The sequence below is a fragment of the Syngnathus typhle genome, linkage group LG2 (assembly GCF_033458585.1).
Source record: "Syngnathus typhle isolate RoL2023-S1 ecotype Sweden linkage group LG2, RoL_Styp_1.0, whole genome shotgun sequence".
NCBI lineage: Eukaryota > Metazoa > Chordata > Actinopteri > Syngnathiformes > Syngnathidae > Syngnathus > Syngnathus typhle.
Window position 1 is genome coordinate 3,137,835 of NC_083739.1, and position 25,396 is coordinate 3,163,230.

General features: G+C 44.5%; 1 pseudogene; it reads left to right on the forward strand.

Moving 5' to 3' along the window:
* The first annotated feature begins 602 nt into the window (after positions 1–602).
* LOC133150010 (neural cell adhesion molecule 2-like) lies at positions 603–24,657 on the forward strand (annotated as a pseudogene).
* Positions 24,658–25,396: the final 739 nt, after the last annotated feature.

Consider the following 25,396-nt stretch of genomic DNA (forward strand, 5'->3'; position numbering starts at 1 on the left):
TTAGCTAACGCACAATTTTACTCCTAGTTTTAAGACGGTCTTAAGAGGGCAATGGTTTGAGGCCATTCTACAAATAAATCAGCTAAAAGAAACCAAGTCTGATTATTTGGAGCGTCGTTAACTCGCTGTCTAGCTGGTGAAAAACTAGATGCTTCAGAGTGAGGACAGCACACTCAGAATTCTGACTTTATTCTCAGAAATCTGACTTTAAAGTCAGAATTCCCACTTTAAAGTCAGAATTCTGAGAATAAAGTCAGAATTCTGAGAAAAAAAGTCAGAATCCTGTCACCCTTCGTTTTTTTTTTTTCTTCACTGGCGTTCCTTGTTGTTTTTTTGCCACCTCTGGCTAACTGAGATATTGGCTGGGCAAAAAGCTGCCGGGGAGGGAGGGAGGGAGGGAGGGAGGGTGCAGCCAGCGCCAGCTCGGTGAACGAGCGTGGCAGCGGGAGCGAGCGTAAAGGCAGGGGCGGAGGAAGGAAGGAAGGAAGGAAGGAAGGAAGGAAGGAAGGAAGGAAGGAAGGAAGGAAGGAAGGAAGGAAGGAAGGAAGGAAGGAAGGAAGGAAGGAAGGAAGGAAGGGAGGGAGGGAGGGAGGGAGGGAGTCGATAAAAACCAGTGGACCACAGTTGCCCGCCGAGTCCAAGGCGAAGTGGATGAACGGATCCGACCTTTTTCCTTGTACGGCGTCTTTCTATAGCTGCGAAGGAGCTGCTCTACAGTGATGCTCCAACTCGTGCATCTCGTGGCGTTGTTGGTGTGCGGCAGCCAAGGTAAAACGTGCGCGCGTGTGCGTGCGTGGTGTGTGTGTGTGCGCGCGGAATACCCGAGCTTTATGACTTAGTGCACAACTTTATTTGGGCGTTTTGAGATGCTGTGGACGGACGGAGAGAGGGGCTGGATTGTTGGACTGGACCTTGTTTGGTAGTTGCAGCACATCTTTGCAGGAGCCAGGGGGCTTTGAAAGGAGGGGGCGGTTGAGGGAGCCTTTTTTTTTTTTCTTTTTTATTGAGCAAAAACACTTTTCTGGTCACTGTTTTCTGTTTAGGTTCTTTGAAATGTCCTACATGTACATCCAGATACTTGGAACTTTAAGTCGCAAAAGAAAGATTTGTGTTCCGTATTGTGAATCGTGCATGCATGACCCCCCACTTCTTCTGTCCAGTCGATCCAAAGTGAGGCATTTGCACTTGTAGTCAGTGATGCCTTTGAGAAGTTTGCACAAGCTGCATTGTTGCGTCTGTGTCTTGTGTATTGATGTGTGTGCACAAGTGGAGACGATGCCTGTGTCTGCGCTTGCACATCCGATGAGCAGCCTCATGATTGTCACAACTGAGTGTCGTTCGGGAACGCACATAGGATCTGGCAGCTTGTGTTTAACAAATCCATCAATAACCACCCACAGTCAGGATCATTGTAATAATGAAAAGGTCCAATTTTCATTTCTTCTGTCAGACTTTCATGGTAGGTGATTGTTTTCCCTTTTATAATATTGGTGGCGCACGGTATCACACAGAGAGCTGTTTGTTTGTTTGTTTGTTTGTTATTGCTTGTGTTGGATATCAAATGAAAAAGAAAAAAAAAAGCAGCATGACGCGGTGCGCCACTGCAACCACGACAACGAAAATAGTGTCAAATATATTCCTCTCTGACCGAGTCATGGTATTCTATTTGCAAAGCAAACATTTTGTCACAGCTCATTTAACATGTAGGCAACCTAGCGATACTGTTATTACAATAAAGCACCAAATAATCGGCAATTATGGAAAAATGGTCGCATGCACAGAAATCGACAGTATACCAAAACCTTGTGTCTTTAAATAGAGATCATGACGTTTGTTGATGAGATCAGGGATTGTCAACTGGTGGTCCGTGGCGGGCGGTATTGCAGGTGGCCCGCCAAATTGGAAAAATGAAATTGCTTTATTTATCTAGTGTTGCACTTGATTTCTTTGAGAATAATTTAGCCATCCGAATGATGTCAAATGGAGCTGAGATTCGAAAAATCCATTTGGTTACGTGACGCAAGCTTAATCCCGTCCACTATGTGCTTTTTATCTGACGACGGTGCAGCTCAGGGTGTCTCTTTCCGACTTTTCACTTCAAGCAACCTCTTCAGATCTATTAGGAGCATCTCCTTTTCACATGATTTTTGTTTATTTATTAATTTACTTTTACACACCATTTCACCTGCTGCACTTTAAAACATATTTGCCAGTTTGAGATGTTCGCTTGTGGCAGGCACAGTGTCAGTGTTTGGTCAAAATATTGCCATATGAGGCACGGTATTGCTCCAAAATGTGTCATTTCTTCAAAATATTTGGTTAAATGAACATTTCCAGAGTGTGCATGACTTCTCGCAGCGTATTCAATTTGAGCATGTTTTGGTGAAAAGAAAGAAAGAAAGAAAGACAGACAGACAGAAAGAAAAAAAACCCCGCATCAACAAACTGCTTCAAACACTCTTGGAATTGTGAGTAAATGATCTTTTTTTTCGGTTTCCACCTCCCAGAAACCGCATGCAAATGCAATCAGGGATTTTCTGTCAAGAGGCAAATCTAGCTTTAAGTCTGTCTATGCGCCATTTGAACAGATTGTTTGGTGAACTCATCGTTTGCAGCCGCTTGTATTTGTGTCATTTCCGAGTGAAAGACAATGGAACCACTTGTGTTTGCAAGTGTCTTTCTCTGCGAGGAGATCAACCGTCTAGAGAAAGAAATCAATAGTACAAAATGCACTCGGCGAGAATCTGGAGCATGTTTCTGACATTTTTCGTCTTGGATCTTTGCAAGATTGCCTCTTATCCTCTGCATCTCTTCTTCTTCACATTGACATGCAAGCTTCTCAACTGGCTATTCGATTTTGAAGCAACCATGGTCATTTCAGCTCGTTGATTGAGGATTTTGCTCCAGCTTTGCCGAGTGCGCAAAATGACGGTACTGCAAAGAGGGTTGATGGAAAGTTCAACAAGGGTAATCACAAATCAATGCTGTGAACTGAATGAATATTTGCAAAGGGCTCATTTTAAGAATGGAAAAAACGTCGATCGGAATTACAATTCAATAATATGAATAAATCATTCTGTCAAATAGTATTTCTTTGTCTGTATGCACAATTCCAGCATATAGTAAGGCTCATACTGCTGCTCACTTTTTTCAATGTTCCTTTTCAAGAGGTTCCATTCTGCATGGGTGTTGTCAACCTCAGTGTGGCCTGTCAGGATATTGGGCAAGCTTTTATTCGCAATCGTGAGCAATGTCACACGCTTTTGTAGAAATGTCCGCGTCTCCATTTATCATAAATGATACGTAAGGCGCAAAAGAGATTTAATCACCGAGCGAGCGGTCAGTCCGCACCGAACGCATATAAAGGCCAATTACTAGTCTCTGCATTATGCGCCATCTGCCTCACTTCATATTACTTTAAATTCACCACCGACAGAAGCCTTTGAGGACTGCTTATCTGTCAGCGTTCCAGCCTGAGATGAACACAAAAGCTTTATTTCGTTTCACTTTTGCAGCATCTGCCGTTGAATCATAAATGCAAAGCAAGCCCCCCCCCCCCAGCTGAGTCCGTGAACCTCGGAGGCTGGAGCTACAATGTCTGGAAAATGAATTCAGCCCTAATTTTCACATCACCTCGGCAGCAGAGGAAGTCACTCGTCCTTTTCCCCCAGGTGTCGTATTGATTGAGCCCTCAGCTGGAGTGCCGGGTTTTTTGTCTCCTTCTTATTTTCCCCCCTCAACGTAGAAGCGCCAAGGTTGAATCGAAACTGAAGCCCGTAACATTCTGTCATCTTGTCTGCCTTGCTATTTATGAACACCGTTTGGGACTCAATGTTGTCAGTGTGTTAAGGGGATAACGAGGAGTAGACTTTGGTATAATTGGCCAACATTTTGCCTCTGCGACATTTTCCTCTCAAAAAGGCGTACAGTAGGCAATATTTTCAGTCAGGAAAATATTGTGGCTCAATGCCAAGCTGACAGTTTGAGGTGAATTAGGAGGTCTGTTGGTGCGTCTTTCGGCTTTGGCGCACGTCTGCTTTTTCCTTCACTCTTCGAAAAAAACGCGAGAGATATATTTGCTTGAGTTTTGCTAGGGTGTCTTTGTTTGTGTTGAAAACATACTTGTGGCTTTCCCCTCGATTGGATACGATGATCTAATATAAGTGTGGTCCATTTTTAATTCTTGTTTTTATTTTATTAGATATATATCCTTTTCTTTTTCAATCAGACAATCAGTATGTAAGTTTTTGCAAACATGACCTTTTATCAGGCCAGTCTTCAGAAATCTAGTTTCCTATTGCGTGCATCCGTCGCTTGTAATTCCCTCGCTCCCTCCCGGCTGCAATGATTGTCTTTGATGGAGGGCAACGTCGGTTGCTCAGACTGCTGACTGACTGACTGACTGACTGACTGCACGCTGGGCTCAGTGAAGGACAACAGAGCGTGGAGCAGCTTTATTCGGCCCCACTAGGAGCTGTCGTACTCAGCGGGGTCAGCTCATCCAGCACAATGTAGTCAAAGTCAAATTTTGGTGAGAGTATGTTTGATGCACGGACGGCCATGATAGCTTGAAAGATGATCATGGAGACGACTTTTTCAGAAACTTGGATGAAATGTGGGGGATTCGTTTTTTCTTCATTGATCGTTAGTCTCTTCATAATGCACATTGTTGACCGCTGTGTTGGACACAAGCTCAGCGTTTGTTACCTTTTTTTTTCTTTTTTTTTTTTTTACCAGAATAGTTTATTAACCCAGTTGAAGGAAACCTCCCAAAATGCATTGCGTCGGCAAAGAAGCTTGTAGCGGCTGCACTCAGTCACTCAGTCAGTCCCACAAAGGCTGTCTTTGTCTTATTCAAGCATCTCAAGGTTGTCGTTTAAGTCTTTTGAAAAGTAATAGCATTCCTAACTTCCCGCTAATTGGGTTAGAAGGCTAACGGATGACTCAAAAACCCTTGAAGGTTTGCATTCCCGCTGGAAAATCGTTCTCGGCAAATGTGTTAAACTGTTATACAACATATGATCAGCTCAGCCGTAACTAAGTATTTCCGTCCCCCCCACCCCCTCTTCTTTTCTGTCTGTTTGTCACAGCTATCCTGCAGGTTTCCATTTCTTTGAGCAAGGGGGAGTTAAGAGTTGGAGAGTCCAAGTTCTTCATCTGCTCAGGTAGAAAACGCCGCTGCTGTGTGTGTGTGTGTGTGTGTGTGTGTGTGTTTCCATGCATCATATGTTTGGAGACTGGTTGTATCGGCACAGTGGGGGGACTGTTTGTTCTTTTAATGACAGTAAACAGCAGCTCCATGCTCCCCATATGGTGAGTGACATTAACCCCCCCCCCCCCCCCCATTGTTCCCCTTCTAAATGGTCATCAAGCGAGTTCAGCGCTGGCAGGTCCAAGCCACCTCCCGCTGTTTGCCTCTTCACTTCTGCCAGCCAGCTCACAAACAAGCGTAGCCTGAAAAGAGCGTTGGAGGTGTGTCAAGAAGCTCTTCTTGACACCGCAGGCTGTCTCGCTCGCTCATCCTCGGCCTTGCTCTATTTAAATGCAATATTGGCTTAATAATGGCCTTGCTTGCATAACATTGGCCTGTCCTAATGACAATCATCATGGACATGTGTGACAATGACAATATTCTATTCTATCAAATTCTAAACAACCTATTTGAAAAAGCAGAGAGCGATACGTTCAATGAATCCAGCCTGGAATTAGTACATAATCCAAATATTTTGGGCATTTTTACAAGTGCGTATGAGCAGAAATCAGTTTGACCATGTAAAAAAAAAAAAAAAAAAAAACTGCGGAGAAATGCTGACGGTGTATTCCAAAGCAAAGACAGTTGAAAAGGTTTTACAGGATTTAAACAAGAATTCAATGCAAGCATGAGTTAAATGCAAATAAGAAAAGGTTAACCGTACGAGACAGGAATAAAACAAATAGAAATAGAACTGGTCCAAACCAAAACTCACAGCTAAAAAGCGAATAGCACAGAAGGTGAAAAATTGAAATCCTCAGTCGTGCTTAAAAGCAAACAGAAAAAGGATTTCCTGGCAAGACGAGAAGCTGGCGAAACAAGCACAAAGGTGACGATGGTGACAAGCAAACATCAACTTTCCTTCCAGCTCTCCTGCATGGACAGCAGCGGGTGGGAGAGTAAAACAGAAGGGTTAAAAAAATGGACACTGCTAAAAGTTCGATCTGCATGGGTAAGGATTTCAAATAAAAACAATGGCTACCAGAGAAGAAGAGGCGCCAATCATCAAATCAAATCAAATCATTGCGCTTGGCTGGCTGACACTAAAGAGCATTTATGCCATGTCAAACAAGCGGCTCCAGCAAAGCGAGCGGCTCCGCGTGACAGATATGGAGGGAGGGACTCAACTGACATGATGTAACCTCTCCAATTAACGCAGTGGCATCACGCCAAAACAAGCGTCAGCTGCTCAAACACATCACAGGCGGCGCCATGTTTGTTTGCCTGTGCTTTGGAAGAACTGAAGCAGGATTTAGCATGGGACTGCACAAGTAGCTAGCATGCAACCCTCCGGGAGTATTTCTTCTGCTATCATTTCTTCTTCCACTATCACTTGGCCATTGGCAAATATAGAACGTGTGGTGCATGACCACCACCACCACCACCACCACCTTCTTCGCCACCAGGAGACCCCAAAATGCAAGGCATTGGCGGAATGGTGGAAACAATTTGGGATCCAGAAACCATGTGACATGGGTTCAACCAACGCCTTGTATGTTACTTCCGCCAGTTGGACGAAGGATATACATACAGTAGAATGGTCGCTGTCTAATCATCATCTTGTAGCCATCTTGACGCCGTTCCGACTTTTGCTTTTTTGCAGCCATTGGCGAGCCGGTGAGGCTGGAGTGGTACAATCCTCAGGGCGAGCGCATCGTGGCCTCCAAGCGAATGGCGTTTCACACGGAGGCATCGCGATCCCGGCTCATAATCTACAACGCCAGTGTGGAGGACGCCGGCATCTACCGCTGCCGGGCCACTGAAGCCAGTGGTCGCATGGCGGAGGCATCAGTGGTGCTGGAGATTTACCGTAAGCTCCACACACCTTTCTCTATTTACTGCTCCGAGCGTGCCACGCGAGCTAATAATCACGTCGCAGCTCAATGAATCCGCATCATTGGGTGATTCGGAAACCGTTTTATGTCCATGTGTAGGATTATGGGTGTCTATGTTCCCTCTTTGTCTTGTAATTAAAGTCGAATGACTTGGAGCCACGCCATGGGACTCTGATCCTGCCAGGCATGATGAGGGAGGGATATGCCACTGAGGCCAGCCTTCCTTGCTGACCCAGCAAGGATAAAACCCAATGTTATGAGGCACAAAGGAAGGGGGGGGGACGCGGAGCGTTTGTTGTTCAGTATTTACACAGACAATTCCATTGTGAGGATGGCATGGTTAAAACAAACTCAGAATTGCAGTAGGATTGCTCTCAAGAGTGATAGCATCCATGTTTCATGTACTGTAAGTCAGCGGTTGCCTTTTGTGATGGCCAAGTAAGTTTCTCGAATTCTTGTTTTGCTAGCACCCATTTGCACAAAATCTTCCAGAGGTTAGCCCAAGACGTCCGTTGCGAGACTTGTGAAAATAAAGACAGGAGAGCAAAATCAAATCAAAAGAGTACAGAATTAAAGGGGATGCTTATTTGCCGTTTTGAACGTGTGCAAAGATGGAATGCAACAAAAGTGGACATAGAGAACTCAAATACACAAGATCATTTTCTGCTTGACAAAAAGAACACAGTGCTCAAGATGTCCAATGTACAAGGAGGAAAGGACATTGGATGAATGACCATGCAGGCACTATGCATTGACAGGTCAAGAAATACAAATATTTTTCAGTCATTGTGATTTTGATCATCAAAAGAAGTGTGATTATTTTTTTTCCATAATCTCCCAACCCCACTATTTTCTCACCAAAATGTCCTCCGATTCTTTTTTGAACTGTTGATTGTAATTGCTGTTATTTAAGGAGGCAGGCGTCTGCTCTGTCATATGCACTGTGTTAGGATATGGATTTTAGATATTGATCTGACTCCAAATTGTGATCAACACTTAACACAAGAATTGCTATGTTCTAATCCACACACTGGCGCACCTAACAATTTTGCGAGTTCGTTCTGTCAAAGAGAAGACCAGTAGATCAATCAGACCGAATTTACCAATTGTTTAATCTTGTCAAAGCAAGCTAATACAGGCGCCTGGGTCTTGGGTCCTTAACACAAAAACTCGTGTGCCTTCGTGACCAGAAAAGACAACACATTCAACCACACAAATGTCCAAAATGTCCAAGGTGAATAATGCAGACTGGTATTTATTTGGACTGAAAACAAAGCAAACTTTTGCACGATAAGTAAATACTTGAGTGTGTAACGAACGTTGCCACTCGGGCAAAAAAGTCGACAATCTTGTTTGATCTCGCAGAGAGGCTGACTTTTCGAGACATCCAGTCGCCGCAGGAATTCCGCTACGGTGATACGGCGGAGGTGCTGTGTGATGTCATCAGCTCGCCGGTGCCGCAGGTCGTGTGGTCCTACCAGGGGAGGGAGATCACTGAGGAACGCCACAGTAAGTGGAAATCAGAAAGAAAGAAAGAAAGAAAGAAAGAAAGAAAGAAAGAAAGAAAGAAAGAAAGAAAGAAAGAAAGAAAGAAAGAAAGAAAGAAAGAAAGAAAGAAAGAAAGAAAGAAAGAAAGAAAGAATCTGTGTCCATTTGATCTGCCAAAGATTGACTGACAATCTTCTTTTGTCATTTTGTTAAACATGCTTCTCTTGTCTGTCAATTTTTTCCCCTGCCTTGTTTTTGAAAAGTTTTTTTTTTCTTTCCCCCGATTCAGGCAGGTTCAAAATGCTGACAAACAACAGCCTGCAGATCCACCGCGTGACCAAAGCGGACGAGGGAGTGTACCGCTGCGAGGCCAGCGTGGAGGCTCGCGGCGAGATCGACCATGTGGATATCGCCGTGGTGGTCAACGGTGAGTTGGATGAATGTCAATGACGTAGCGTTTGGCAACGGTTATGTTTCCATCCCGAGTCTCCTGTTATTGCTTCCATGCGATTGGAAATGTCCAAAATGGCTTGGAGGTTTCAAAAAAAAAAGAAAAAAAGGAGGATGGAATTTTGATTTCCAAATTTGTATTCATCTAGCGGCACCATTCCTGTCTTGTAATGGTTGAGCTGCTCCAATCCTGTCTGTGCCTCATGTAGTAATATCAAATTGTCCCTTGAGCCGCCACCCCCCCCAAAAAAAGCTGTGTTGGATATTACTCGCCATTTATACGAGGCGAAGCTTGCTCATTGATTTGCGACATGGCTACCTGCAACAATCGGTGCAGTGTTGGGCTGAGACAAAATGGATTCTGTAACGGATTGTAATGGATTAACCAACTTTGCTTTCAAGCGAGCAACGTGCTTGCCGTTGCTTGATGTCGGCCAGAAACCTCAAATGTTCAAATATGGTCCAAATTTTTGTTGAAGAAAATGTTAATGAAGGTTAATTGGAAATATGGACTCACGTTTCAGCAGGATCAATCGCAAATTGCACATTTGCTAATTTTGTGTCCAGTTGTGCGCAGTTTTGGGTTGCCTTCTTTTTCTGATGCGATTCTTTTCCCATTGTGTCCACAGTTCCCCCGGTTCTGTCCGTTACCCAACAGTCATTCAACGCCACCGCCGACTACCAGGAGTCCGTCACCTTTACTTGCATCACCTCCGGATCGCCCGACCCTGTGGTAACATGGCACAGGTATGTTCCACTCTCCAGAAAAACATTTTGCGTCCCATTCACGGAAATCTCACAGCAGCTCTTGAATTTGTGTTCCCAACTGCGTCAATACTTCCTGCAGGTAAAACAAGGAGCTGCGGCACGGCACGCTGGTTATAGATCAAGTCGATAAACCTTTGAATTGATATTCCGTCCTCGCGCACAAGCCTTCCCCCAGCCGTCTAGTAATAGCACACGCTACTTTGGGAGCGGGTGTGTAAAAATGAGCGCCTGGAGAGCCTTTGACACCGCGCTGTCAGCTTTGCACCTAGTGCTCCGAAAATGAGCTCATAGAAAAGCAGCCATTTCCACATGAGGGTCTATTGATAAAGGTGCTTGTTTCCTGTGGCCTGCTTAATAGGGGTGTAAATCGCGGGTTTTGTCACGATACGATATAATATCGATATAAAGAACTACGATACGATATTTGCCGATATCTTAAAGCCTGCTGCGATTCATTCACGATGTATCGCGATATAGTGCTCTACGATCGTTTTTTTTTTTTTTTTTTTTTAACTAAAAAATATAGAACAATATCCTGATTTATAACAATTCATACGCAAAATCAACAAGGTACTGCAAACTCTTTATTTAGGAAATGACAAGAGTATTGTAGTATACAAATTGCTTACTTTAACACTGAACTTTGATGTGGTGTTTTTTCTTTAAATGTGCGGCGAGATTTGTGCTCCCTGAATATTTGTTCAGCGCATGGCAGGATTTACAAACTGCACGTGTCTTGTCCGTTGAGCCATCTTTTCTTTGGAATCCAAAGTGCTTCCAAACGAATGACTTGAAGCCTAAAGGGGAGCAAATTTCCACGTCTTTTTGGACACTAGCCATAGCACCAGCCCAGGAGCCGCGTACTAGTTGTCGCCTCCCTTTTCACGTGCCTGCTCTGCTCACAACACAACAACGCCGCGCACCCGGAAAGAGGAAGCAAGCAACAATGAACTGGATTTCAAAATAAAGTCGCGTCTAATGTCCGAGGTCAAACACGGCGATATAAATCGATGTTTACCTTTAGCATCGATGCCAATAAATCGTAGAGCATTATATCGATTAATCGATGTGTATCAATGTATCGTTAAACCCCTAGTGCTTAATTCTTTGATGCGGCGGATTCATCCGAGCTGGCTTAGCATTGCTAATTGTTCCACATGTCTATGCTGCAGCGTGTCAATGTCATGCTTGCAATACGTCGTCAGGCATGGACGGCACTGTTTAAAAGTCAAAAATGTCTTCCTCCAAAGACTGATTGGCGCAAACGGTCAAGGATTGACAATGGTAACACGTTGACGTCTGCATTCCATACTTATGCTAGCCTTGCATTTTGTCATTCATGAATGTTCAAATATTATGCATCAGGATTGAATGGGATGAAGACAATTGTGCTGCCGCTGCCAGCTGTGCCTACGTCTTCCAATTTCTGTTTTGTTTTGGGGGGGTCTTGGACTGATTGGTTGAATAAAACGGTGCGCTGCCTCAGCAAACTTGGGCTGACCAGCTCCTTGCGGACCGATTACATTACAGCCGTTCATTATTAACAAGTCAGGCTCGCTCGTATACATACATATGTCGACCCGAACTATTTCCACTCGAAAGAAATGGTCTGAAAAAAACATCCGGGCTTTCATTTTGGACATGTCTTGTCAACAATTATTGTACGATCATTATTATGTCCATTATTATAATAGCAAGTAATAGCAGACGATGTGGGGAAAGAACAATCATTCAATCGGTTTGTTTGAAAAACAACAACAAAAACGGAACTCATCATATTGGGATGTACAGCAACCCTGCTGTAAGCAGCATGGCCGTTGTTTTTCTCCATTTTGTTCTTTGTCATATTCTTAAAAGAGAGAGATCTACTTTATACTGGAATTCCCCCATATAGGGACAAATAAAGGACTATCGAATGTAATTGAATCGACACCATTGAGCGTGTCCTCTCCAGCTGTATTGCTGTTTGGGGTGGCGGCTGCACTGACTACAACTTGAAGGCCCTGCAGCGCATAGTGAACACGGCTGGTAAGATTGCTGGTGCTTCGCTCCCCTCCTTGAAGGACATTTACACCTCCCGTCTCACCCGCAAGGCGACCACGATTGTGAGTGATGTGAGTCACCCCGCTCACTCCTTGTTCGAGCTTCTGCCCTCTGGGAAGAGGTACAGAAGCCTGCGCTCCCGCACCACCAGGCTCTCAAACAGCTTCATACTCCAGGCTGTTAGGATCCTGAACTCGCTCCCCCGTTCTGCGTAGCGTCCTGTACTTTTACTGTCTGTACTGTCTGTATGCACACTGGCTCTTATTTGTTGTGTTATCTGTTTATTTATTATTTATTATTACTCTTATTACTTACTATTTATTGTTATTATTGTTTATGTTTTTACTTTTGCGCTATGCTTGCTGGCTCCGTTTTGCTCCTCTTATTTATTGTGTTATCTGTTTATTTAGTATTTATTCATCACTCTTACTATTGATTGTTTGAAGTTTTGCCTTCTTGTTTTTATATTGTGTCGCGTACTTGTATGTCTATCGTGTTTTGTGTCTCGTCACCGTGGGATAGAGAAAAACGTAATTTCGGTCTCTTTGTGTGTTGTGACATGCACATGTGGAGAGATTGACAATAAAGCTGACTTTGACTTTGACTTTGTGTGTTGTGACATGTGGAGAGATTGACAATAAAGCTGACTTTGACTTTGACTTTGAATGGGCATTAGCAAAGATCCACTTTTACAGGTAGGTCTCCCTTTTAACTCTCTTCCATTTGGCACACCGTTGGAAGTCAAGTCATAGCGACTCCCCTGCCTGCCCTCACAAACTTATGAATTGAACCTTTAAGTAAGCAAGCCCAGTTGCATTTCTTGTCTGCGGGATGTGCGGCCTCGCACCCATGCATCTTGAGTAATGGAGCTCCTGTCAGTCAGCGTAATGACATCCACCGAGCCACCTGTCCCATGCTGCTCGTGCCCGGGATGAGCGTATTCCACGCCACAGCCGAGGGCCGCCGGCAGCCGAGTGTAGCCAATACACGTCAGCCTTGACAGACAACACATTCCCTGAGCAGAGGAGGAAGAGCTCTCCGGGTGACACAGTTTGAGAAGTTGTAGCACGTGTGGAGAATTTGGATGCAGGAGGGGGTGTTGATTTAACCATTCACTAATGAAAGATTCATTGAAAAAAAACATGTGCTCTGTCTTTGCATAGGAAAGGCCAGCGACTGGAGCCATCGGATCAGTACATTCTAAGTCAACTGGAAGGGGGGCGGAACATGCTCACCATCCGCAACATCCGTCAGGTTGACGGAGGCTTCTACTACTGCAAGTCTGCCAACAAGGCCGGCTCTCAGGAGATGGAGCTCTTCCTCAAAGTATTTGGTGAGTGGGAAAATGCCCGTAGCTCCCAAGGTTGCGTTGCGTGTACATCGTATAACATCAAGTTTATATTGAATCCTATTTCGCCGGCGTATCAAGGTGATGTATTCATTTTTGGAGGGGTCACCGACTGAAGTATCTGCGGTGTTTCAAATGTCGGCTCTGCTACATGATCCAAATGATCGGAATCAACTTGGCTCATTCTTCAGAATACAGACATGAAATGAAGAGCTTACGCGTAAAGGGAAGGCAATGTTTGAATTTGAATCGGAATAAAACAAATAGCCACGAATACAAAGTGGCATTGTGTAAGCAGATATTAGGTCAGACTGTGTAGACATTTGTTTGCTTCCAATCTAAATTTAGCCTTTGGGGTGGAAGCAAAGAAAAAAACATTGCATATTCTCTTACTGTCTGTCCCAAGCTGCTTAAAAATATTCCAATTTGACAAGAGCCTATTCTTTAAAAAAAAAAACTTGGTTTTCCTCCATCAGCTCCATTTGAACTGTCTTTATTTTTTACGCAATTCCAAATGATCGTTGCTGCTGGCATTGATCAACCCTGGATCATTTCATTTATTATTATTTATTTATTTTCAATTTTTTTTACTTTTCGTTTTTTTTATATTGACTTTTAATTTTGAGTTTCCTGTATGTCAGTGCTTCTCAAATAGTGGGGCGCCCCCCGCGTGTGACCCTGGGGAACAGGCTTTTTTTTTGGCAGTACTAGAATAAAGTGTAATTGCGCGTTTACTACAGCAGGGGGCAGTGGCGCTCTCATTGTTACTTCTGTCACGTTTGCGACAGTGCAACATTTTACGACTTACAAGACAAGTTAGGATAGTCACGGTGGGGAGGGGGGGGGGCGCGAATACCGTTTTTTTCCGTGTATAGTGCGCAATATTTTACTAATTTATTGTCCTAAAATCTGGGGTGCGTATTATACATGGGTACAAAGAAAAAAAGTTTTAATTTTTTTTTTTAAATTTAATTCAAAGTCATGGAACAAAAAGACAGGGTGACATTACCAAAGACAGGAACAGAATGACAGTAACACATGCAATGATCCAACGGTGAGCGAGGGGCAGACAGGACTTAAATACAAAACACGTTACATCGATTGAGGTGACACAGGAAGAGCGGGGTGACACGAACAGAAACTATGGCAACCTAGACACATAGCAAAACTGGGGACGAGACATGACAAATCTCCCCCGAAATAAAACTCACCTTTCTTCTTGTTTGTTGTCAATCGCGCATCGCATTCAGCCATCCTGCCCAACACACTTAGTAAAATTCATAATTGACGACACATCGTTTGATGCGATGGTGCAATCCTCGATGGTGTGTTATTGTCAAATATTGTTTGTTTTTTAATCTCCATCGCGGACCGGACGTCATACGGAGGCCGCCATTACAGATGCGCAGAACGGTTGCGCAAGACACGTCAGCTATATAAAGAGCGAGAGTTCAGTTCTCCACCTATTAGTTTCAATTCACAGTTTAATTAGCAGTTTCAATCAGCAAATAACAAAATGCGTATTACAGGTAATATTTTATTTCACAACACTTTGCCTTGTTCCTTTCGTCTTTGCTGTTCATTTCAAACACGCTCCATACGACCGCAATGCTCTTGTATCAGACGCTCGCTCGATCACCTGCGAGTTTGCCGTCTGTCACAATGTACCCTACACAAATCCGAAACATTTGTTGCGGCTCCGAGTCACGACGAGGGGCAAGTTTTGGTTTCCAAGGTTGTTTTTATTCCTCTTCAACGTCTCTCCCATACAGAGCCGCCTCTTCCCCTGCGCACGGAGCGCGGTGGTGCGTTTAGGGGCAGTCGGAGAAATCATCTCCAACAAAAAAAATGACATCCAGCCTAGTTAAGACCATACCAAAGACTTTAAAAATGGGACCCATTGCCTCCCTGCGTGTGTGACGATCTTTGGGACTTAAAAAAAAAAAAAAAAAAAATTAAATTTTTTTTTAAAAAAATTCATAAAAATTGGGTGCGTATTATACATGGGTACAAGCTTTTTTCCAGCATCAGCATGCCATTGTTAGGGGTGCGTACTATACATGGGGGCGCACTATACACGGAAAAAAACGGTAGTTTTCTTCTTGCTAGGGGGGGGGGGCGTAACAGAAAATAATTGAGAAGCACTGCTGTATGTGAACATTTATTTGGGTCCGTTTCTCTTGCGACTTTGCGCCTTGTGCACAAAAATCTTGAAAACCATTTTGTCAAAAGAGCAAGCAAAAGACCTTCAAATCTGTTGTTCGGAATCGAAACAAATTCACATCCCTACAGGTCAAACATAAATTCGAACGTCTTCCCAGTGTCATTTTGACATGACAGCAATGAAAGCTTTCCTCCCGCCGGTGCAATCACAGATGTTATGTCATTCCGTCTTTCAAAGGCCATCACTGTGGGATCTGATGTTCCTTCACATATACATACGCTTGCGCTGTTTTGAGCAAGCCTCACACTCCCTCAAGTGCACTCTCGACAAGGTTAAAAGCTTCCATCCAACCGTGTGGGCTCGTTCGTTGAGAACCCATGTAGCGACGTTGTTGGAAAGATGGTGAAAATGTGTTATGCAACATTTAGAAACCATGCCCCCCCCCCCCCCCCCCCCCACACACACACACACACACATGCGGCGTTTTCAAGCTAGCTTTGAGTTCCTTATCTGGAGCAAGCAATCGCCCTTAGCACACTTCTAACGTTTGTGTCAGAATGAAAACACCCGGTTCTTCTCCCCCCCCCAGAAAAAAAAGAAAATCAGGGAAGGCAGAATGTGCATGGCAGCAGAGGCAGGCTGGATATTTGAGAAAGACGTTTCATCTGTAAATCTGCTGAGAGTGGGCCAGAGGGTTTCCTCCTCGTCTTGACAGAAGCAGAAGCCAGTGATTTAGAAATGATCAGCACCTCGGTCATGCATCATCTGTGTGTGTTTAAACCTGCCGGCGGCGCAGCCTTCATCTTCTCTTTCTGACTGGCGCTCTCATCTTCTCTTATTTTTCTGGTGACTGTCTCCACCCTCCAAATACATTCGACGTGGCCTGCAGTCCAGCCCCACATCACACACCTGAAGAATGTGACAGCGGTGGAGGGCAACGGCGCCATGATTCTCTGCATGGCTGAGGGCGAGCCGTTGCCGGACATCTCCTGGAGACGAGCCAGCGATGGGCGGACCTTTGTGGACGGAGACAAGGTAGCTAGCGACCGACCGAGCGCCAAAAGACCCATCTGCCATTGGAATTGTGCACAGTGTCTTCTGGTGGGAACACAAATGTGTTGATTTGGTAATGCTCAGACCCCGTCCCGTCCCGGTGCATTTTTCCTTTCAGAGCCTCGCTCAAAACACAAGCACGTCATAAAACAAACGATCCCAAAGATTCTGCTACAAATTGCTTGCGTAGATTCTCCGTTGTCCAGGTCACACCCGCTGAGCTGCAAATGGAGAGACTCCACACCTACACATTTTCAACTGGAGAAGATTTTTAGATTAAAGGTGAAATTTGTTCCCCCCAAAAAACCCCAATAGCAATTGTTATAACTCAGCCTTTGCGGCTTTACGCTGCAAACTGCTTGTGTATCCTGCAAACTGCTATTCACCGTGTAGCCTCCCTTCCCCCAAGACAATAACGAAGCAAACCAAAATGTATTTGGAAACATTCACCCTAGGCTATTTGAATCCTCGAAATTGGCCATAGCTGTGAATGTTGAATTTTGCCATCTTTTATTCACCGTCTTTCAATACAAGTCATCTGCATTTTTTTGAATCGAGCCCAGTAAAATGCATTTGACGTCGATGCAAAGTAATCGAGTGCCTGTGTTTGCCTGGTCTAGTTGAATGCTAAAAGCCAACATTTACAGGTCATCACTGCTATATGTCTTCATAAATGTCGAGTCATAATCCTTCCCACTCGCCATGTCTGAATGGGTGAAATTAGTGTCAGCCTGTCGGCCTACAAGTGCTGCCCGTGACCAGTCCATAATCAGATGCTTTTAATATTCATAATAACGTTGTTTATTTTTCACGCACATGCCGCAACTCAGGATGGCAATGACCTTGTACTTAAATTGACCACAAGGAATGATTTGAAATTGAATGAGGAACAGCTAGGCTACTTTGGGAATGGAATCATTGACGGACGGCGGAGGGACAACAATAACAACAGCGCTGTTTTGGGTTTTTTTGCTGGAAAAAGGTCACCACAAAACATTGCCATCACTCAGTTATATTGATCTTTTTTGATATCGTCAGTAATGATACATATAAGCAGCTATAATCATCTGGATTTTATGAAACAAGACAACAGCACTAGGAAAAGAAGACAAAAACTAACGACACTTTCAAACCATGCTGCCATTTCCAGCTGCCATTTCGAATACGTCCCTCGCACATGCCAGCCCCCCCATCTGAGAGTCAGATGCTTGCTTGTATTATTGATGCATTCTGTAAGATCTCTTCTACCTACTCCTCTTCATCAAGCCTTCAAACCGACGCACCATTTCTGCGCTTCCCTGTTGTGTGCTGGCCACTCACCTTCCACTGAGCTGCATATCAAACAGGCTGTGCTTTGGCCGCCCTGGTCTCTGCTCACACACCCCGCCAGTTGGCAGAGAGGAATGGGATGGGATGCATGCGAGGGAGGGGGCGTTTCCTGACTCAGAAGCTCCTCCCCTGGAAGGTGTCCTCTCTCTCTCTTCCTCCTCCTCCTCCTGGCTGCTCCGTCCATCCTCAGCATTCAAAGTGTTGCGTGCTCCTCCAATCCCATTGAGCCCAGCTGGCAAAGTAAACAGTCAACGTGTGAAGTGGTGAGCCACTGGAAGTCATTGGCTGATAGATATAGATAGATAGAGAGCGAGCGCTGCTGTGATAAGAGTGCCGATAAGCTAAATAGGATCAAGCTGAGACAACAAAGAGTGTGTTGGTGAACTGGGGGTTACATTACAAGAGCAAAATGTGCAAGGGAAGATGCACACTGCAGGGAATAAATAGCATGACCAAAGCCACATTTACACCAACAATGGTCCAGTTTAGATTTGTTTTCAACTGAATTTGTCTTAAATAAGAAGCAACCTGGAGTCATCAGCTGATCACTATGAGGTGTTTTTGCACTTTCTTGTCCTGAGATTTATATATATATATATATAGCTACACACATACTATATAAGTACACACTCTCCCTCCCTGAAGTGCCCCCTCGTTGACTCTAATCAATGATTAAGTCAAGAAATAACTGAATAAATGGAGCAATCTAAAGCAATTTGACGATCTCAAAGGTAAGAGCGTAGCAAAAGCTGACTTGGGAATCAGATTAATGATGCCTGTCATGATGTAATATTTCCTCTCAGGTGCAGTTACTTTGTGAAATATGCACGAGTCCAGTGTTTCACCTCCCAAACTATTTTCATCTCAACAGCAGCTGAATGAACTGAACTCGTGCACTGCCATATAGACGTCATAGGCTTATTGGAAATGAAAAGGTGGGCCTCCTGAACATTTGATGTCCTCAGAGCCAGGACGGACGCTTCGAGGTGCGCGCTCACCACGGCAAATCGGTGCTGACCGTCAGCGGCGTGAGGCTTGCCGACCTGGGCCGCTTCGACTGTGAGGCGCTCAGCAGGATCGGAGGGCATCAGAAGAGCATGTTCCTTGACATTGAGTGTAAGTGGCCATTCCAGGATGTTTCTCGTGACTTTTGTCCTCCCAGCATCGCATGCACAAGTGTCGTAGAATACCTCGGCTGCGGGGAAATATGTTGGCCGCCGCCATTTGGCCGAATTTGCATTTGCTACTCGCCGTAGGACGAGGCTCCAATTAAGAGCGCCCTCTCTTATTAACACCTCCGCGATGTGTCTCGGACAGACGTACCAAAGTTCTTGAGCAACCACACCATCTACTATTCTTGGGAGGGCAACCCAGTGAACATCAGCTGTGATGTGATGTCCAAACCGCCCGCCACTTTGCTGTGGGGGAGGGAACACTTTGCCATCTCGCCGGAAGGGACCAGCAACACTCGGGTGCACAACGCCATGGGCAAGTCTCTACTAGAGGTGTGGCAGAAGCATGAGCACACGGATGCATGACCGACCTACTTGTTGTCTTGTCACGTTTGCTTTGTATTTCTTCCGGTATGAAAGTTGACGGCTTGTTATACTTGTAGGTTACGCCGATGTCCGACAGGGACTTTGGTCGTTACAACTGCACCGCCCGCAATAACGTCGGCATTAGCTACCAGGAATTTGTTCTGGCCCAGGAAGGTGAGTGTGACTTCCGAGTAAGTTGGCAAAGTTAGCCGACCCGCGTCAAGGACTTGACTGTACAAGGACTTTGTTGGACATTCAAATGGTAATGAGCCTATTTGTAATTATGGCAAAGTTCCACGTCCACTTGTATTCCCCCTATCTTAATCTCAAACAAAGCCGTCTGATTTACCATTCCCTCGGCTATTTGCAGAAGTGGCCTCTAATTGACTGCAGTGCAGGCCAATACATGATTGCGCATTCCAATTATCTTCAGTGCGGATTGAATGGTAACCAAAGTAAGGAATAAAAGCTGACCTCGCATGATTACATCCAATAAGAGACAAGATAGGCGCCCCTATTCAAATTGGGGGTCTTTCGTAGGTACCGTTCTCATTAGGGCTCAAACATATTGGAAAAAAACACAATATGGATTTTGCTAGATCTAACATTTTATTGGACTTGTTTTTCATGTGACATGGCTGAATGTGACTTGATCTGTTTTTGTTTGTTTCCAATAGTATTATTGTTTTAGTTACAATTATATTGTGAGGCAATATGGACATTCTTATTTGATAGTTTTGTCGTTTGGATGTTTGTGCGCTAATGAAAAAAAAAATCTGAATTTAAGCAGTAGTTTTGTTTTTCATTGGTCCAAAAAATATCCAATTTAAATAGAGTTATTTAATCACAGAAAATACCTTTGACTTGGCTAATCCCATCCTAACAGTTCCTTTTGATTCTTTTTGTAATAGTACATTTTTTTCAAGAGCTATTTCTGTGTGCGGGAGCAACATACCTAACCCACAGTGCTCTCAAGTGTTTGTTATTAGTTTTCTTTTCAGTTTCGAAAGGTGCTGGCGCTGCGACTGCCATGACTGAACGAATGAATTTGCAAAGCTCAGCTAAATGGTCATCACTGGACCTCTTCTTCTGTGTGAGCAGAATCCCTCTTCAACGGGCTGAGCCTCGGGGCGGTGGTGGGCCTGGGCCTGGGAGCGCTCCTCCTGCTTCTTGTCCTTGTGGATGTCAGCTGCTTCTTCCTGTGCCACTGTGGTCTGCTGATGTGCATCACGCGCATGCTGCGCAGCAAAAAGACAAAGAAATGGAAGAGGGCAAGGCCGCCTACCTGTGAGTGTCCTTTTCTTGTCAATGTCAACATGAATGACTTTCATGCTTGCCCAGGGAGCATCTGCTGTGGGTGTCACGGCCTTTGGGTCACGACTACATTATTTTATTTATTTTTTTTCTTTCAAGCTAATGTGCACACGTGTTGAGTGACCTGTGTGACAAAAGTTAAACCAAACCCGTGAAAGACTCAAATCTGGCTAGCTTTTTATTGGAGAATGAGAAAAGAAACCTTCTCTTTGCCGTCTAGGTGCACCTACAACAGCAGCCCGACCACCTTTTCAACCACAGTATGTCTCCGATAAGGTCTCCTTCACAAACATCTCATCCTGCGTGTCTCGTTTGCATGTAGACGTTCACACGGATCAAGTGGTTGTCTCCGTATTTGACCGCAATCCATTGAAGCGTTCAGGATTCAAACACAGTTGGAATTGTGCACGTCAAACACAAATTCAGCTTGTCATTCACTTCCTCATTTCATGGACATGAAATTAGGTTGCAGCAGTACACGGAAAAAAAGATTTTGATGGCTTGATTGAAATTTGGTTCATCGAGAGGTCAAATGAAATCTTCGACTATCATCAACCCAAGGTTGGATGCAGGCCATTTATTTGCATCTGCAGGTCTATTTCGGGAAAATTCAACTCCATTTGGATGGGTAAATGAGGCCCAAAATGAATTGGAAAATCCATTTGACTTTGAGAATCTTCCTCATTTTCCAATTTGCCCTGTTGACAATCCCTGATCGAATACACTAGACATCTACCGTAATTTTCGGACTATAAATCGCGTTTTTTCTCATAGTTTGGGTGGGGGGGGGGTTGCGACTTATAGTCAGGAGCAACTTATATACATATATATGGGTTTTTTTTTTTTCACTTTTTTGGGCATTTTATGGCTGGTGCGATTTATACTCCGGTGCGACTTATAGTCCGAAAATGACGGTACTTGAAAAGTATTTCTGGATTTAGATGATTTGATTTTGCGCAACCACTTGAGGAAATAAACATGTTTTCAGTGTAGCTTCATGCAACCACTACTAAATGGCACTTAAGCTTGTGTTTCCGCTTTGGGCTTGTTACAGTGACAACGTACGTAATAAGCAGCTAAGCGGCGTTATCAGTCGTTCTGGCCCAACTTGATTGAGGGATGTCAATATGCCGCCGGATTCATCCCGAATGAATCCATGCAAAGCATGGTCGCAAAGGTGCCGGCGCTAGTCCAATCTGGGTTTGCATGAGCTCATGAAACATGAGATTGCTTAACGTCCTCCAATCAAGCACTTATTGTGCTTATTTGGCTGGATTTCACTCTCCTATAATCTCACTTGTCTTGTTGCGAGAGAATTTGTGTCCCATTTCAATGGATTTGCATCATGAAAGGACGCTGGATGTTTCTGTCGCTTGTGCCTCATCTTTGGGCTCATTCGGTGGGCCAAAGCTAGTCAGTCTCTCCGCGTACTCACACGAGGCTTTTTGAAATCGATTACAATGATTTGACCGTTGAAGTGACCAGTTACCAGTTACTGTGTGAATAGAGCAAAGATTGAATTATTCACACTGATCATCAAGTAAATAGTGCGATTTGGAGAAAAATGATCCCATTTCCTGAACAAATCCTTCTTGAGGCTGGATATCAAGCGGGAATCAGCTTACTGACAGCAGTACACGAAGGCGTCTTGCTTTCGCTGTCTTCATCGAAAGAATTTGAGAAGATTTAGAAAAGACCCTATCATCTCACACTTGCGGGAGAAAACCATTCTCCCGACATCTCTGGCTTGGAGCGCAGAATGCTAACCGCTAAGCTAAAGGATCCGCCTAGACGCGCGGCGGCGGCGGCGGCGCTCAATATTCGATTTCAAGGGAGGCAGAGTCTCAAGTGGTCGTTTTTTGTGGCGCTTTCGCCTGGAGCGTTGGCGCCGCTATCGTGATGGTTTTCTGTTTCCGCGTTTGTTTGAGCTTGTTGGTATTGTCACATGAGCGACCTGAGGCAGAAAGTGGAAATAAGGAAGCATTCCAAGTGTGTGGATTCCAACTGAAACTGTCGTGTTTGGATTGAGTGGAAGGAAGTGTCGGTTGATCCACGTATCAATTTCTTTTAGACAGTGACCTTCATTGAAGCGTTGGCGTTGGGCTTGGGAAAGCTAGCGAAAGGTTCAGGCTAGCTCCGCATTCGCACGTGATGGCCATGATGACTGACAGCTCCGTCCGTCCAAAGAATGAATGCAAACATTTCTCGCAAGCTTCCATCACTGCTGCCTTTTCATTCGAGTCCTTCCGTTCTGTGACCCACGTCTCATGGACATCCTCCTTGCCTGCTCCGATCATCTCTGCCGTAGTTATTTGCTCACCGGCCGGCGCTTTCTCTCTCTCTCTCGCTCTCTCGCTCTCTCGCTCTCTCGCTCTCTCTCTCTCTCTCTCTCTCTCTCTCTCTCTCTCACATGCACGCTGTGCTCTGAAAATTGCAGGAAACTGCCGATGAAGGAAGAAATTGGCAAAGAGTCTCTCAAGCCGGATACGATTGAAATCAAACTGCAGGGCGACCGCCGCATCCACCCCAAGCCGGACGACAACAAAGCATAGATGGGGAGGGGGGGCGGCGGCGGCGGCGGCGGCAGCAGCTTTCCCGCAAGAAAATTCGGATCACCAGACCAAAACCCTAACAAACATACTGCGATGGAAGGAAAAATGATTGTATATTTCTTGTTTTGTTGTGTCCGGTTATGATGCTTTTATTTGACCCCCCCCCCCCTCCTTTTCATATCAAAAGTATTCACAGTTGAGTCATTGCTCCCCCGCTGAGCTCTCTCTCGCTCAGCATCATCACGCTTGCGGGCCATTCTAGCCAGAGAACCTCAACGATACGCCGATGATGTCAACCTTCTTAGTTTCCCTGGCGTGATTGGGCAAGCTTCAGTATGGACAAACTATTTTCTACAGAACAGGGGGAAAGAATCGTTTCATTCTGTGTTGCCAGAGAACAAACAAAAAGGGACTCGTCAAATAAAAAAGACAAAAAAGAATGATGTCGTGGCAAGTAGCATATGTGGGTTGAGTTGTTTTCAAAAGTCTTTTTCTAAAGTGTTGACGCTGAGTATTGCTGCCACTGTTGTCATCTGTCATCACGCAATGGATGTTTTTGCTGGTTCGGTCTCCTCCCGTGAGCTTGAACTGTGAACGTTTTGATCGATCCGAGCGAGCGCTTTGTCGGAGGGAACCAACCGACCAATCGTCAACATTTACCTTGATCTCTATGCGCCTTTGATGTCTCCTCAAAGTCCCCCCCCCCTTTCTCCTTTTGCTCGCTGGCATTGTCACGTGTTGTACATAGGTGAGAAGAAAAAAATATTTTGCAGAGCTTTTATGTAAAAACACTATAAAAGATGTGACTTTTTTTTTCTTTTGCAAAAGGCAGATTCTTCTTTTGTCATGTTGTATTTGGTCCAAAGCTTAGTGCTCGTCCAACTTTTGATTGTTTTGTTTGTTTTGTTTTGTTTTGATTGCTGGTAAGATTGCTGGTGCTTCGCTCCCCTCCTTGAAGGACATTTACACCTCCCATCTCACCCGCAAGGCGACCACGATTGTGAGTGATGCGAGTCACCCCGCTCACTCTTTGTTCGAGCTTCTGCCCTCTGGGAAGAGGTACAGAAGCCTGCGCTCCCGCACCTCCAGACTCTCAAACAGCTTCATACTCCAAGCTGTTAGGATCCTGAACTCGCTCCCCCGTTCTGCGTAGCGTCCTGTACTTTTACTGTCTGAACTGTCTGAATGCACACTGGCTCTTATTATTTATTATTTGTTATTACTCTTATTTATTGTTTGTGCCTTTTTGTTTATGATGTTTTTTACTTTTGCGCTATGCTTGCTGGCTCGGTTATTTATTGTGTTATCTGTTTATTTATTATTTATTCATCACTCTTACTATTGATTGTTTGAATTTTTGCCTTCTTGTTTTTATATTGTGTCGCGTACATGTATGTCTATCGTGTTATGTGTCTCGTCACCGTGGGATAGAGAAAAACGTAATTTCGGTCTCTTTGTGTGTTGTGACATGTGGAGAGATTGACAATAAAGCTGACTTTGACTTTGACTTTGAGAAGAGCAGAAGATATTTGTCTTGTTTTTGTGAACCACTTGACTTTGTCAGATTCTAAAAAGAATCTTCGAGCGCAAATGGTGGAAAGGGTTTGAATGGAGTCCTGCATGTTGCGTGGAGCCTGTTCCATCATGATTATGGTGTCCCTAACCCAATGACAAAAATGAAGCGTCACAAGCATGTGGATTGAAAAAAATGGCAAGACGCTGGGAGCCTGAAGCATTCATGCCCCCCCACCCGCTCAGCTTGTAGATAGCGTCACGCTAGTTTCATTTGTGATATGAAAATGCCACTTAGCCCCGCCTCCTTCAACCTCCCCCACCCCCCCCACCCCCCCCGATGGAAAGTCCAAATTTTGCTGTGACACCTTCTGACCACAAGTGCTTGCTTTTATTGTAAACTATCAACTATTATTTAAGTCAAGTCAAGTTTATTTGTATAGCCCTAAATCGCAAGCAGTCTGAAAGGGCTTCACATAGACAAAAATTGACGATTATTCTCAAAGCATCCCCTGATTTTAAGCTCCCAAAATTGAAAACAAACTCCAGCCGAATCGGCCACTACAGGTTAATTAAAGGCCATATCGTAGAAATGTGTCTTTAAACGTGTCTTAAATGTTTCTACTGAGGTATCAGTTCTACTATTCATTGGTAGGGCATTCCAAAGCTCTGGAGCCTGAATAGAAAATGCTCTAGAGCCTGCAGACATTTTCTTCGCCCTCGGTGTCGCTAAAAGACTAGCGTTTTGCGA